The sequence below is a fragment of the Lemur catta genome, chromosome 13 (assembly GCF_020740605.2).
Source record: "Lemur catta isolate mLemCat1 chromosome 13, mLemCat1.pri, whole genome shotgun sequence".
In the NCBI taxonomy this organism is placed as follows: domain Eukaryota; kingdom Metazoa; phylum Chordata; class Mammalia; order Primates; family Lemuridae; genus Lemur; species Lemur catta.
The window spans coordinates 38,621,559-38,635,985 of NC_059140.1; the positions used below are offsets into that span (position 1 = coordinate 38,621,559).

General features: G+C 37.4%; 1 pseudogene across 1 annotated transcript; it reads right to left on the reverse strand.

Moving 5' to 3' along the window:
- Positions 1 to 745: 745 nt before the first annotated feature.
- LOC123649195 lies at positions 746 to 1,483 on the reverse strand (annotated as a pseudogene). Its single transcript, XR_006738898.1, has one exon. The product of XR_006738898.1 is annotated as a 39S ribosomal protein L40, mitochondrial-like (transcript).
- Positions 1,484 to 14,427: the final 12,944 nt, after the last annotated feature.

Sequence of the window (14,427 nt, forward strand, 5' to 3'; positions counted from 1 at the left end):
AAAAACAAAAGAAGGTTGCTACAGCTATAATAATATCAAGAAAAAAAGAAGCATTACTGGAGGCAGCAATGAATAAAATGATCAATCCACTAAATTGATTTAATGATTATAAATTTGCATGCCTCTAATAACATATCCTCAAAGTACTTGAAGCAAAAATTAACAGAATCAAAGGATAAATGGGTCATCATAATTAGATTTGAAGATCTGAATACATCTATCTCAGTAAAGGAAAGAAGCAGCAAAAAAAAAAAAAAAAAATAAGATTTAGAAGATTTTAACATGATTAATGAGCCTCATTTAACTGCCGTATATAATATTATAGCATATAGGTTTTTTCAAGTGCACACAAACCATTTGCCAAAATTGATTAAAGCTGGACCATAAATCAAGTCTCAACAAATTTCAAGGCATTGAAATCATTAATCTTATGAAATTAGGCTAGAAATAATAAAAATAACTAGAAAAGGCCCAAATGTTTGAATAAAAGCAATACACTTCTAAATAACCCATTGGTCAAAGAATCATTCACAATAAAAATTTTGAGCTCAATTATAACAGAAAATATGGCATATCAAAAAGCATGAGATGCAACTAAAACTGTGCTCACAGTTAAATTTAGGGCCCAAAATGCTGATATTAGGGAAACAAAGGGCTACGATTCAATGACCTAAGTATCTATCTCAATAAATAAACATACATTTTTGATTTTCAGTATGTAGGTTCTACTTCAATTTTTTTTTTTTTTTATTAAACTTGAATTTATTAACAGCATGCCTGACTCTCTGGAAAGCAGACTTGAACCTTGGTCATTCTGATTCCCAGAAGCAGTGTGTTCTGAGGACAGCTGCCTGCAATTCTATTTCTTGAACTCCATCTGTGTGTACACCTTGGTGATACCATTGTACCTGCCTTCAGGGGGCTGATAGTTAGAGACTGGTAGTGTGTAATCTGGCCCTTTCTTCTCAAAGGGGAACAGGCCGGGTCCCGCTTGATGGCCTCGGTGTGGAGCTCTGGCGACTCAAGTTGCAGCTCCTGCAGAGCTTCCTGCTGAGCCTCCAGCATGGCCCTGATGGCGTCTTTCTCCATCTCATGTTCCCGCTGCTTGTACAGGGACCACCTCTTCAGAAGCAGAGCTCTCCGCTTGCTCTCCTCAAAGGAGAGCTCCACCTCAGGCCGCTGTCTTGCTTTATCCAAGAATCTCACAGGGGTAATAAAATCTTCAATGGGAATTAACTTTTGGCTAGCCTTTTCCAGTTTTCGGATCCTCTTTTTCAAGCGGTCCTTTGCTGCTTGGTCTTTTTTAGGATCTACCTTCTTCTTCTTTCGAAGAGGTTCTGATCTCATGGGAATGAGTTCCCAGAAGGATAACAACGAGGCTCGCTGGTGAGTGTCTCTAATCTGCATCTGCCAAGTTCCCAGAAGCCCGCTTGCGCTTGCGGGCCGCAGAGCGCGCGACACCTCGCAGGGCCGCGGCAGCCATGGCCCCCCTGCCGCCAACCTGCGGCTTCCCTCAATTTTTTTTTTTTTTTTTTTTTTAGGAAAAAGAAACTTCCCTAGGTCCAGTCTTGGGTTCTACAAGTACTGAAAGGATCTCAAGTCTGTAAATGTGCTTGATTCAGAGGCAGCTCTTGCTCCCCCTTAACATATATTTAAAATCCTGTGCATACTCGGACTTCCCAGGGGTTTTTGTTTGCTTTTTCCATTTTATATATACCCTAAAGTCAGATTAGCCCTTTTAGAACCACTCTGCCGCAGGAAAGAATACCCAAACACTCAGTGGTTCAGACTCACCCTTCCAGAAACAGTCAGACACAAGCCTCTGGGCCAACAGAAAAAACCAGTTACTCTCCAGGCATTCGTCTCACCACACCCAGAAAGCAAGAAATATCTGTTCAGCATATACATTATCACACTGGCCTCAAAACAAGATTTGCTAAGTATGAGATTATGTAGGCAGTATCTACAAAATTCTCTGACCTCTTTTCGTAACATAATAAAATACAAAGTTAAAAGTCATTAGCTTAAAGTTTTAGATTATCTAAGCAACAAGTGTTTCACTACTGCAATCTACTGCAATTGACGACACTATTGTACCTTATTCATGAAACTAAATGTTTTGAGAAAACAATGAATTCAGTATTTTAGTTCTAGAACTTAACAACTAAGGTATCTGAAAGAGAATTTTCAAAATACACATGTGAATTTTCATTTGAAAAAGTATTTTGGGCAGGTGTATGTGTATATTAGCAGAAGGTATTCAAATTTATTCCTCACCCCTCCCCCAATAGATTTATATTATGTGAGGGCACTAATTACAAAGACTTAATTGAAAACATCAGATTAACATAATATCAGTATGTTATAAGTCCCAGCTACACTAAGTATTCAATAGCTTTAAATTTTTCTTGCTTCTTTTGTAACACTAGTATGACACTGGTATATTTATATAGTTTTGTTAAATAAAAATGTAGGAAACTGCTGCCTTATTGAACTTACTAACTTCATTTCTAACGTTCTCGTACTTATGGAAATATTATTTGAAATAAAACTCTTGAGAAATCAAGAGTCCACTGCTCCCCAGTGAGTGTAAACAATGCATTTCCTTAAGCATGGAGAGACAAAGAAACGTCACCCTGCCCTGTACCTAGGTTTCTGTGGGAGCAGGTCACTTCTGCCATTAAAATCAGCTCTTTTTCTCTAGTCAGGACTGGAAAATCAGAAGAGAAAAAAGTCTCTGTTCTAGCCATTTGTTCTTGGATGTTCTCAAGGCCTAACTCAATGTCCCACTGCCCTGTGAGTGATTTTGAGAGAAGGATACTCCTTCCCACAAAAACAAAGAGATTCTTTCTGGAAGTTTGCAACAGACTAACAAGCAGGGAGGATGACTGAACAGAAGCTTGAAGCAGATATTTAATCCCAGATACTAATAACTGTAGAAGGGAAGATCTGAGCCCTTTTTGTAATACTTGTACATTGGGCACCACCCTTTTGTTGAAAGATAGTATCTTGCAAATCTTTCTCCACCTCCATCAGTTTCCTCACTTCTCATTTCCTTTGCACATTTAAACTATTAGAACAGGCACTCTGCTCCTATGCTTATTCCTACTGCTTCCACTAATCTTGATTTTGATGGCTTTCGGTCTGAATTCTGCACTCATTTTTTGAAGCATTCTTGGAAATTACCAATACCTTTTTCTCAGTCAAAGCTGAAAATCTCTTTTAGAGCAATTATCTTTCAAAAAAGTGCTACCTATTTCAGTGTTCAAAATATGTTGAATTATGGAATCAAATATCTAGTGATTTGCAACTAGAGCCCTTAAATACAGATAGGGAAAAGAGTTCTCAATGCTATCTAATGCATTAAGACATTATTAAAATCAGCCCTAAATGACAAAATTCTATTAGTTTTTTTATTTATTTGTCAATTTTCATTAAAGTGTCTCTAATACCATGGTAACTCATTCTGAGTAAAAGGTATATCTCAGAAGGGAAACAAAAACACTTTTTTTCAAAAGCTAGACAAAGAGTAACTCAAATAATAACATCTTATGTTTGGATACCATTCTAGTGACACTTCATTTTCATATGATTTCTGTAATTTAATCTTTCAAATAACCAACATGAGGTGGGCACAACGAGGCATCATTACTTGCATTTTAGCATCAGAACCATCAGAATAGTGTGACTAACACAGCATTCTAGTACTTTCACTATAACACACTTTGCTTTTTCAAGCATTCATAGCAACTCAAATATTCATAGCAACAATCCAATCACCACAGATAATATCTAAGCAGTACTAAAAAAATGACATTTTCATTTTCTATAACATCCTTAAACCAGAAAAGGGGATGTTAAATGTGGATTCAGCCCCCCAAAATGTAGGACCTACAGGATATGTCCTACAGGGGGGGAAACCCCAAAGATTGTTATAAGTGCATGCCCCAGAGTCTGCTATTTATTTAGACAGGCATGAGTACATATCCTTCTGCTAAGGGGAAGGCTTAAGGAAAGAATAATCACGACCTTACCAAGATATACCAGTTTGTGACCCCATTCCAAAGACTTGAGTGAGAGGAGTGCTAGAATCTCAGCATGTAGTTTTATGTGCAACAAAGAAGAAATTTATACTCTCCTTCTCTACCCCATCCCCCCTTGCCCCCCAGCCATTTGAGAGAGAGCTTGGACTCTATTTTGTGGTGAGAAGACAGTAATTCCAGCAAGGGTAAGCTTGCCTAGGTAAGGGCCCAAAGACGATTAAGAAAGCCACTATTGTCCATGATTGGAGGTGATCTGAGATGCCTAAAGTGAGTGGTTGAGTTTCTTACCATAGTGAGATAGGGAAAACGCAGGTCCTCCTTGATAAGTCATAGACTTGAACCGAGTCATAAGACCTGAACCAAGGTCTCTGATAAAACAGGAAGTGGTGGAGAAGCCAGGCAAAACCAGCCAAAACCAGCCAAAACCAAGATGGCCACGAAAAATGACCTCAGGTTACACTCACTGCTTATCATATCCTGTTTATAATGTATTAGCATACTAAAAGAAACTCCCAACAGCGCCACGACAGTTTACAGATGCCGCATATGACTTAGAAAGGGGAGGGACCCTCAGTTCCAGAAACTCCTCACCCCTTTCCCAGAAATCTTATGAAAAATCCTCCCTCTGCTTAACATAAATTAAATGGAAAGTATAAAATAAGACCCTGGAAACTCACAAAAGACTATTCTCTGTTTTTCTGAGATATAGCTGCTGCTCTGCCTATGAAGCAAGCTTTCCTTCTGTTTCTTTGTTACTTCAATAAACTTGCTTTTGCTTTACTCTGCTGGCTCGCTCTTGAATTCTTTCCTAAAGCCAAGAACCCACTTGGCCTTCAGGCTGGAGCCCAGTTTTGGGGGCCACTTCCCTGTATCAATAGCAGAGAAATCATGACGTACAAGATTCTCCTATGGCTCTCCAGCCCCAGCAACCCTGAAATTCTGAAGTTTCCTCAATGCATCATGCCCTTGACTCACAGGATTTGCACAAACCTCAGTTTAGAATAATCCCCTCCCCCCATTATCTACCTACCTCCTACTCACCCTTTTTGGCACAGCTCAGTCATCACCTCCTCCAGAAAGTCATTTTTTATGGTCTGTGCTCCCTACCATCACCTTGCATGCTCCTATAGAGCCCTGTGCTTATCCTTATCATATTTCTTACCGCACTTGATTATAATCAGCTTGTCTGCTTTACCCAAAGGTCTCTAAATTGTTCGAGAGCAGGGGCTGTTGTCTTATTGTCTTTGTATTCCTGAGAACCTAGCATAGAACCTCCACATAATATACACTGAATGAATGAAAGAAGGAAGGAAGGAAGGCAGGCTCTGATTTCATCCCAGAACTTCTGATATCTCTGGCCCTTCTATTTGATATAATAGTATAGCCAAGCCTCCTCTCTTAGTTACTGGACTTTTAGCTCTACTCTTGCTTATACTTTCCCTGGATTTGATTGGGAGGCTCTTGAGCAACATAAGCCTGGTGGTACCTACAAGTAAAAAGAACTTTGTCCTCCAAACAAAGGAGAGGATATAAACAGCCCCATTCTTTCTCTAGTTGCTCCTGACATCACAACCATCACCAGGCACAGCCCCACCCAATCCCAAAACAAACTAGATTATAGTTTAGCGAGTTATTAGTAGCTCCCTCTCCACCTGGTCAAACACTCATTGTCTGCTGCTTGGTTTTGCCACAGTTATCCCACCTACCCTGAGCTGCAAATATGCCTGAATAACCCTTCTGTTTATGTTTGCCTTTCTCAGTCTGTCATCATGCCAAACTTTTCTCCTGCTTTCCTGAACTGCCAGTCAGGTGGCCTTCCCTGTTAACTAGCTGTTCTTGAAATCCAATGTGGCCTAGCATTCCAGACTCCACCTCATGCTACCTGCTTCTCTTGGATTCTCCTCCAGCTCTGCCCTTCAATTTCTACACCTCCTTTTGAACTTGGTTTAGGACAGCCTGTTCTGCCCTGGGACCAGAGCCTGTACTTTGCCTGGGTGGTTTTTCAGCCCATACTCACTCATGTTTGCCTTTTTTTATTCTAAATTCAACTTTCAGAAGCATGTTTCCCATTGAAGATAAGAATAATCAAACTGAAGAGCAACATGACATTATACATTTCTAAGATAGTTAAATTGCTTCTAAATGTTCTCCTTAGGGTCATTAAAAATTATTTTTTATAGATCCTGCCAATAACATTGATAGAATAGTTGACTAACCACTTGGACAGGCACTGTGAATCAAGCCAAAATTAATAGCTGGAGAGTTTTCTCTATTAACTTTCATGGGATCACTCTGTGGCCACTGCATTTCATGGCGTATCCATTTTTACAAGTCTATTTATGAGCACAACAAAGTAGCCACTACTGCTTTGGCTTGCCAGCTTGGACTGACTGCTGCTATTTTAACCACATTTCCCTTTAAAAAGAGCAAGGCCAACAGTTCCAAATTCCTGAGGGAGCCGTAACTGTACTGAGAAAACTGAATGACACATGGTTTAGAAATTTGTTACTATTTATGCCAGTATCAGCTTGATCTTTTCAAAAATTGTCCAGAGTGATCTCTTAAGGCCCAGAGTACCCTTACCCTCAAGGGTGGCTGATCTCAAGAGTGGAAAACTATCCTGGAGAAGAGTCGGACAACTAGACACCAAGAACCAATACATTCAGAAAGAAAAGTCTCAGAGCTCAGCCAGTGTTCCCCCAACAGACCAAGAACATCACTTTCCCTTAGGCACTGGTAGTGAAAATGACTACAGCCTGCCATAGGGCTAGAATAAGACTTGACAACTTAAGAACTCAAAGACTTACCTAAGAATCACTTTTGGAGGAATGGAAAAAGTCCAATCTGTATGAATAACTGTGTGAACCTTGGAATTAGACTGAATTAAGTCTCTGTCATTTATAAACTATCCCCTGGACATACTACCTAACCTCTCTGAGCTGCATGCATGTTCCTCATCTGTAAAATGCAAATAATAACACGTACTTTGTCCTACAGTTATAAGAATTAGGAATAAGGAATATAAAATATCTGGCCGACTTAAATACTTTCAAAAATTATTATTACAAATGATTCTATAATATAGGGTGTGTGTGAATAATGATTAAGGAACACAAACTTTGTCCCTTTTACAATTTTACAGTCCCATGAATCCCAAAAGTTATGGTACCAATTTGTATCCTAAACGAAATCGGGATGTTAAATAGAATTGATAACAGGACTTCCTACAGGAGTGAAGGCAGAGTTGGGAGGCCCAAAAAGAGATGCTGAGTCCCCCAAAGGCCAACAACAGAGGGAAGCCATTACCACCCTAAGCCTAAGCCCAGTGACAGCTAGAGCCTGGGAAGATCATTCATTCTACAGAAACATCCCTGGTGTGAAGATGACGGCTCAGACTATCAAAGTCTGATGTCATCAAAGATAACTAATGTATTATCCTTGCTCAGTAATCAGATGGCTGATTACTGTTTTGTTTTTCCATTTAGGTTGCCTGTAAGAACAGAAGTTGCTGGCCAGTAAATACAACAGTTTACGTTGCTCGTTGAAAATTAACAAATTGGAAGTGAGTGTAAATAAATATTCAGATGATCAAATAACCAACACAAACATTACTGCTCCAAATGTCTGTTAAACCTGGCAGAATATGGTGGCACCATTGTCTGGATATTGTACCTTTATTAATCAGGTTACCTATTTTTGCCACCAAACAACCTACAATTAAAATTCCTAGGTCTTTTTACTCATGATATGCTGCTAAGATATGCTTTCTTATAGTGGATTTTTTAACTTAAAACTTTATGTTTTACCTTTATCCCTGTTAAAATAGTTATATTCCAGCACTTCACTTCAACACATTGAGATATTTCTACGTTCAATTTAAATTAGAAGTGATTATCCAGCTTTATGTAATCTACAAATTTGATAGGCATGTCTTTTTATGGTTTTTTCTAAGTTGCCAATAAAAAGGTTGAATGCAATAGGGTCAAAAACAGAGCCATTTGTATGCATTCATTTAAAAAATTATTGAATACCTGATATGTATTAGGCTCTATATTAATTGTTGGGGATGCAGACCATGCAGAAAGAAGTAAAAAAATTGGGCTAGTGATAAATTTTACAAATAAGCAAAATACAATAAAAAACTACTGGCTGGGTAGGGTACAGGTAACTTTAGATAAGGGGAGTAGTGAGTCCTTAGCCCTAAACTATGACAATAAGACTGCCCTATGCACACTTGATGGAAAAGTGTTCCAAGAAGAAGGAATTAGGAAGTGCAAAGCCCTTAAGACTGGAAAAATTTATATTTATATTATCCATACTTATAAGTAAATTAACTTTAATTATGGAAATTTTTTAACATATAAAAGTAGAGAAAAAGTTCAATGACCCCAATATACCTATCACCCAGCTTTGATAATTATCAATATTCTACTATTTTTATTTTATCTACTCTGTACCCCAAAATTTGTTTCCTGGGGTATTTTAAAATAAATGCCAAATATCATACCATTTATCCTTATAAATGTTTCAGTATATATATTTATTGAATAAGCAATTTTTTAAACCAGAATTACAATATCATTGCCATACCTAATAAAGTAACAATAATTTCTTACTATTGGAGGCTATTGGGGTATGTGTGTGTGTGTATATATATAGCTAGTTCTTTAAGAATTGCTCCCTGCTGTTAAAGAGCTTGCAATCTAGAAGGAGTGACAAGACCTTTACTTAAACAGCCAAGGGAAAAAACACCACAAAATAAAGTACCACATGATGGTCAGAGGAGGGAGATGGGAATGGAAACTTCAGAACTAGAATTTATATTAATATCACAATACAGTCAGGAGCCCAGATGCAGATATATGACCAAAAAAATCAAGGTGAATATCCAGAGATTGGAGAAGCTGAAGACCCAAAATTCAGACCAGCATCTGGTGAAAGGGCTTGGCACAACTCAGAATCACAGGAACAGAGGACACAGAGGCAGGAAAAAGAACAGCAGCTATCCTTCCTGGTCTCAACTGAGGGACAAATGAAAATCCCCAGTGAATGACTCAGAGACTACAAGTGATGAAACCCACAGTTAGATGTTGGGGACACTCAGCTGGGATGAACTGGCCCAGCTGAATCTGTAGTTTACTGCTGACTTCTCTTCTGATTGTATGGGATTGTGATGCATGAGTTGTTAAATATTTGAACACCACCCTTGATTAAAGATGATATTGCCATGACATTGGCTTTTACCCAAAAATATCTTTAGCACCTACTTCAGTGCCTGAAACAGAGAAGATACTCCAATGTACTCTGATATAACAGATGTGCGCATGAATTTTATATTATTGTTCAGACACTTTATTAAGCCATTTCTAAAGCTATATAGAAAAATCTCATTCATTCATCTTATGTTTTTAGAGCTCCTATTATGATGGCTTTCAGCTATGATGACAGATTTCCTCATCAACCCAAGTATAAATTGACTGTAAGAGAAAAATGAAGAAAGAACATTTTAGAGAAATATTTTTCTCAATATGTCTCAAAAACTATATTTTGCTAAGTAATAATAAGAGAAAAACATTAAAAGAGAATCTTAAGTTTATTGCTAAATTAACATTGCCTTCAATTAGATATTTCTCCTATTTGCAGAAGCATGAGTGTAAAAATCATACATCTTAACATAAAATATCTGATGAATAAATGCCCTTAACTGAAAGAGAACATTCCTTTTTAAAAAAATCATAACAACAGTAATATTTTAAGATTATCTTAATCTTCCATAAAATAAGATTTACCTAGAGATCATATATTTCTGTCATTTCTAAGAGTATTGTGATCTTTCTTATTATTCTTCTACTGTTGAAAAAAATGTGGAGTCAGGCTATCATTTGTTATTCACACAAATACTTAATTCACACTCTCATTTACATAAAGACTGGAATAGTCATAGGGGTTCCTGAGCAAGTTTTATCTTGCATGGGAGGGCTGAGTCAATTAAGCTCCTAAAACAATGTGTTAGAATGAACAAAGCTGGTTAATAACAGGTCATTAAATCATTGGGAAGGAAACATCTTTGTTACATAAACAAGTTTACAAAAGTGTAGTGCTAAGTAAGAAATTTGGTTTGGTCCACAAATCACTGAAGGTCATAATTTAAAATCCTAGGTAGTCTCCTCAGGCATCCATTTCAGAAGGTTGCATGTCTGTTTTATTTCTGCATAGTAAACATTCACATTAAATTAGAGTATATTTTTGGTCTACAATGACAAAAATTAATGCATATTGTTTTTTCTAGAGTAATCCAGAAAGTTTTGGGTACTACCTGTATCAGCCAGAATCCCAACAGGATATAGATGGGTCAGGAAAGAGTTTAATGGAGGTACTATTAGAAAGTTATGGGCTGGGTTAAGGAAATTGACAAGTGATAGTGAAGCATCCCAAAGCTAAAATAATTGGGAGTCATTCCCATCTCTAGATCTGAAGGGACAAGGGGAGTGTGCAATTATTGGAATCTGAAGAGGGTTGTGGCTGTAGGTGTAAGAGAAGGATGCTCAGAAGAACCCATGGACACAGGGAGAGGAAAGCAGCCATGAGACCCTGCAGAGAGGGAGCTGGGTGGATAACTACGGTAACCTCACTCTCCTGCCTCTCCGATTTCCTACCAATGCTAAACTCAAATGGAATGCTATTGGTTAAACCCAAATGGAAGCCAAAGGGCAAGAGAGTGAGTTGATACTGTCCATAAAAGTCAGTCAAAGCAGAGTGTAGAAGAGTGGAGAATGGGTGTGGAAGGCCAATGAGAAATATCTTACACATACCTACTTCCACTATTATATTAATAACTTCAGTTTGACCAGACATATTTTTCAGCAGTTTCTCTCATCATCATGTTGGCCAAACCAAAGAAGAAATCTAATAGGTATTTATGAAGCTCTACCCAGAGTCCAGCACTATGTTAAACTGTTATAAAAAAACATAAAGTATAAGATATATTCTGCCCCAAGATCTTTATATTAGTTGGAGGGTAAGATAAAGATATGTGGAATAAATGGGAGCAAGATAATAAGTTGTAGATCATAGAAAGGGCTGAAGATTTGTCTTCAGGCAAGACCAAGTGTCCCCTCTAAGGCAATTTTAGGAAAGTCTAGTGTGTAAGTTTCAGTTTTTAGAATTTTTTATAGATAATGCAGGAGAAGGAAGTTGCAGAGCAAAGATATTCTGTGGGAGTGGCAGTACCTAACATCCGAGAAACATTCTTTCTAGTAGCAACCTGGAACTTTGCCGAGCCTATTTTGCTGGGTAATTTGTTCCAGGACAGAAGAGAAGGTTAAGGAAGGAGAAATTGCCAATTCTTTTCACCCTCTTCACATGTGCCTTTCCATAAAGAGCAAAGACTGACAGTCACCATAATAGCTGTTTTTAACATTGTAAGGCTATCACATAAAAGCCAAACCCAACATCAACTGGTGGAGGCTATCTCCCCTACCTGAAACACTTTCACCACTTCCTCATCATGCAAATTCCTATTAATTCTTCAAGACTTGACTTAAACATGAACTGTATGTAGCTTTTAATAAACATTCCAGGGAAAGCCAGACCCTTCTCTGGACTTTAACCTCCGAAATGATGTAAAAGAATTACTTTTCAGTGGTACCTGGTTCATATAATTACTTTTGGAGAAGTTACATGATATTTTCTTTTACTATTTCATTCCAGTATAAAAATTTCATAAAAGATACATAGGACTAGTTTTGTTCAAGATCAAAAGCATTGCCCAGGGAAATCTTTTCATGGCTAATAAAAGTCTCTTAAAGCGAAACATACAAATTCGCAATAACCATTGTAGCTTCTGAAACAATAATTCTAAATGTGAACATATGAAAACTTTTAATCAAGCAATAAAATAAAAACCCTCTTCTCCCATCAAATATCTCATCCTTTATTGAATAAAAGGTTATTGCCCAACCAGCATTCATTTATCTTTATGGATTTTCCATAGCAATAATTAAGACTGTAAATTTTTTTGTTTTCTAAGCATACCTATGGGATCTAATGACATCATAATTTAGCAAGTCATCAATGAGTCCTGTTAATTTTGAGACAGAAAACACAAGTACCTATAGAATGATGCTCAATAACGACCTTTCTATTTGAAAACTAACCATAACAAAACTGAGGAGAATGTGTCCTGGAACTTCAAAGAGCAAAATAATCTAAAGGGAATAAATAGCTAAATAAAATGGGTACAAATATGGACAATTTTTTTAACCTAAAATATCCATTTAGAATTCTAGAAAGTACAATCATTTGGAATCCAAAACAAGTTGGGCATGAGAGAGAAAATGAAATAGCTGCAAACTCATTCAATTTTTCATTTGAATCAGGTATATTTCTGGTTTGAATATAGAACTGTTCATTTAAGAGCTATTCATTCATTCAACAAACATTTATTGAGTGCCCAGTCTGCACCAGACACTGTGCTATGTCTCTCTCCCTGCCTGTGTATTCTAATGGGGGTTATAAACACGTTGTTAAAATTATACGTGTTATATGCTGAAAGAGAAAGCAAAGTTATTATTCATTAATGGGCCAGACACATTGTACACAGAATCCTATTTAATCTTAACAATGATCCTATCCACTAGGTATTATTTATCCAATATTCCAAAGGGGAAACTAAGGTCAGAGAGACTCAATGAGTCACCAAGGTAACTCCTTTAATGAGTAGTGGGGTTTAAATGTCAACTAAGATCTGACTACAGAGCTCATTCGCTTTTCTCTACACAAGCGGTTTTTAGACATTTTTTTAAACAAACATGGATTCTTTCTTCAAACATAATAGTTTTCTATGGAAACTCTGTGTAGAAAAAACCAATAAAGTAGAGTTACTCTGTTGTGGGGAAGGAAAGATTTTTTTCCTTCCTTACAATAGAGTTTCATATCTGAGATCCCTATAACAAAAGAGAGATTAACAAGAAAAAAGCATACACATTTATTTAATATAAGTTTTACATGATATGGGAGCCATCAGAAATGAAGACCCAAAGGAACAGGGAAACCTGTGTACTTTTATGTTCAAGATTGATGAAGAGTAGACAGTTATAGAGAAATATGATTAGAAGACAAAAGTGTATGATCTAAAGCTAATAAACTGGGGGGAGCTTAGTAAGGCCTGTTTGATTAAATTCTTCTTTGTTTGCACAGAGACACAGACGTTCCTTTTCTCTGGGTATAGGGAAGGCATATCTTGAATGAAGGTCAGAAGAAGGTCAAAGAATTCTTTTATGGCCTGCTTCATGGGAGAAGAACAGTAGAGGGCCAGTGAGACCTTCCTGTTTCTGCTGTTTTCTCAAATGCCATGTTTTGGGGTAGTGTGTTCTGAGCCCTATCATTTTTTAACACTGAGTTGGAAGGCCAGGAAGTCTGCCTAGTCAAATGCCTCCTCTAGCCATCCACTTACCGCACACATCACCTAAGGAGACTCCAGAGGCACCTCTGCCAAGGCCATAGAGCTCCTTAGAGTGTGTGCAGAGTGAAAGACCACCCTGGGTCACTACGCATCATGTGGTAGGAACACAGAGCCCGGAGTGACTGATTCTGTGCGGTGGAGCCAAGTCTCTGTGTTTACAGAGAAATTAACAGAAATTGGGCAGGCCAAGAAGGGGAATACTTGGGTAAGGAAAAAAGCAGAACAGACACAAACATTTAAAAACATGGCTAATTTGAGGAATATTGAGATCAGTCTTTATGGCTAGCAGAATTCAGGAAGTGGAAGATGTTCCCATTGAAAAGTAAGATTGGGGGTGGGGCAAGGGCAATATAGGTAACCTAAACTTTTGTACCCTCATAATATGCTGAAATAAAAAAAAAAAAGAAAAGTAAGATTGGGTCAAATTGTAAAAACTGAAGAGGCCTTTTTAGCCACGCCGACAAGGAGCCTGATGGTATGTCATGTACTGAAATTCAGATTTCAAAAAATAATGGTATGATCATAAAATATTAAGATAAAAACGTTGGTGTGTCCTACCGAGAACAAATTTTTTGTTTAAAGAAAACCAAATGGCAAGCTTTTCTAATGCCAAGAGAATTACTGTTGTTTAAAACACCATACATATTTCTTTTAACTGGGGCTTGCTCTTACTGAAAAAGGAGAAAATTTATCTTTAAAAATGGAAATTAAACCAATTAAAAAATATACAGTGAAACTCAACAAAATTGCAAAATGTGTTTTCCTATAATTAGAACTTTTCAGTGACCCCATTTTCTATGTTGTCAGTATACACTATTCTCACTATTTCTATTTTTTTTTTTTTTTTGGCCATTCAGGAACATTCAGTAATTCAGTACCTTTGTTTTTCAGTAGTAGTAAATATTCCATCATTGGTTCAAA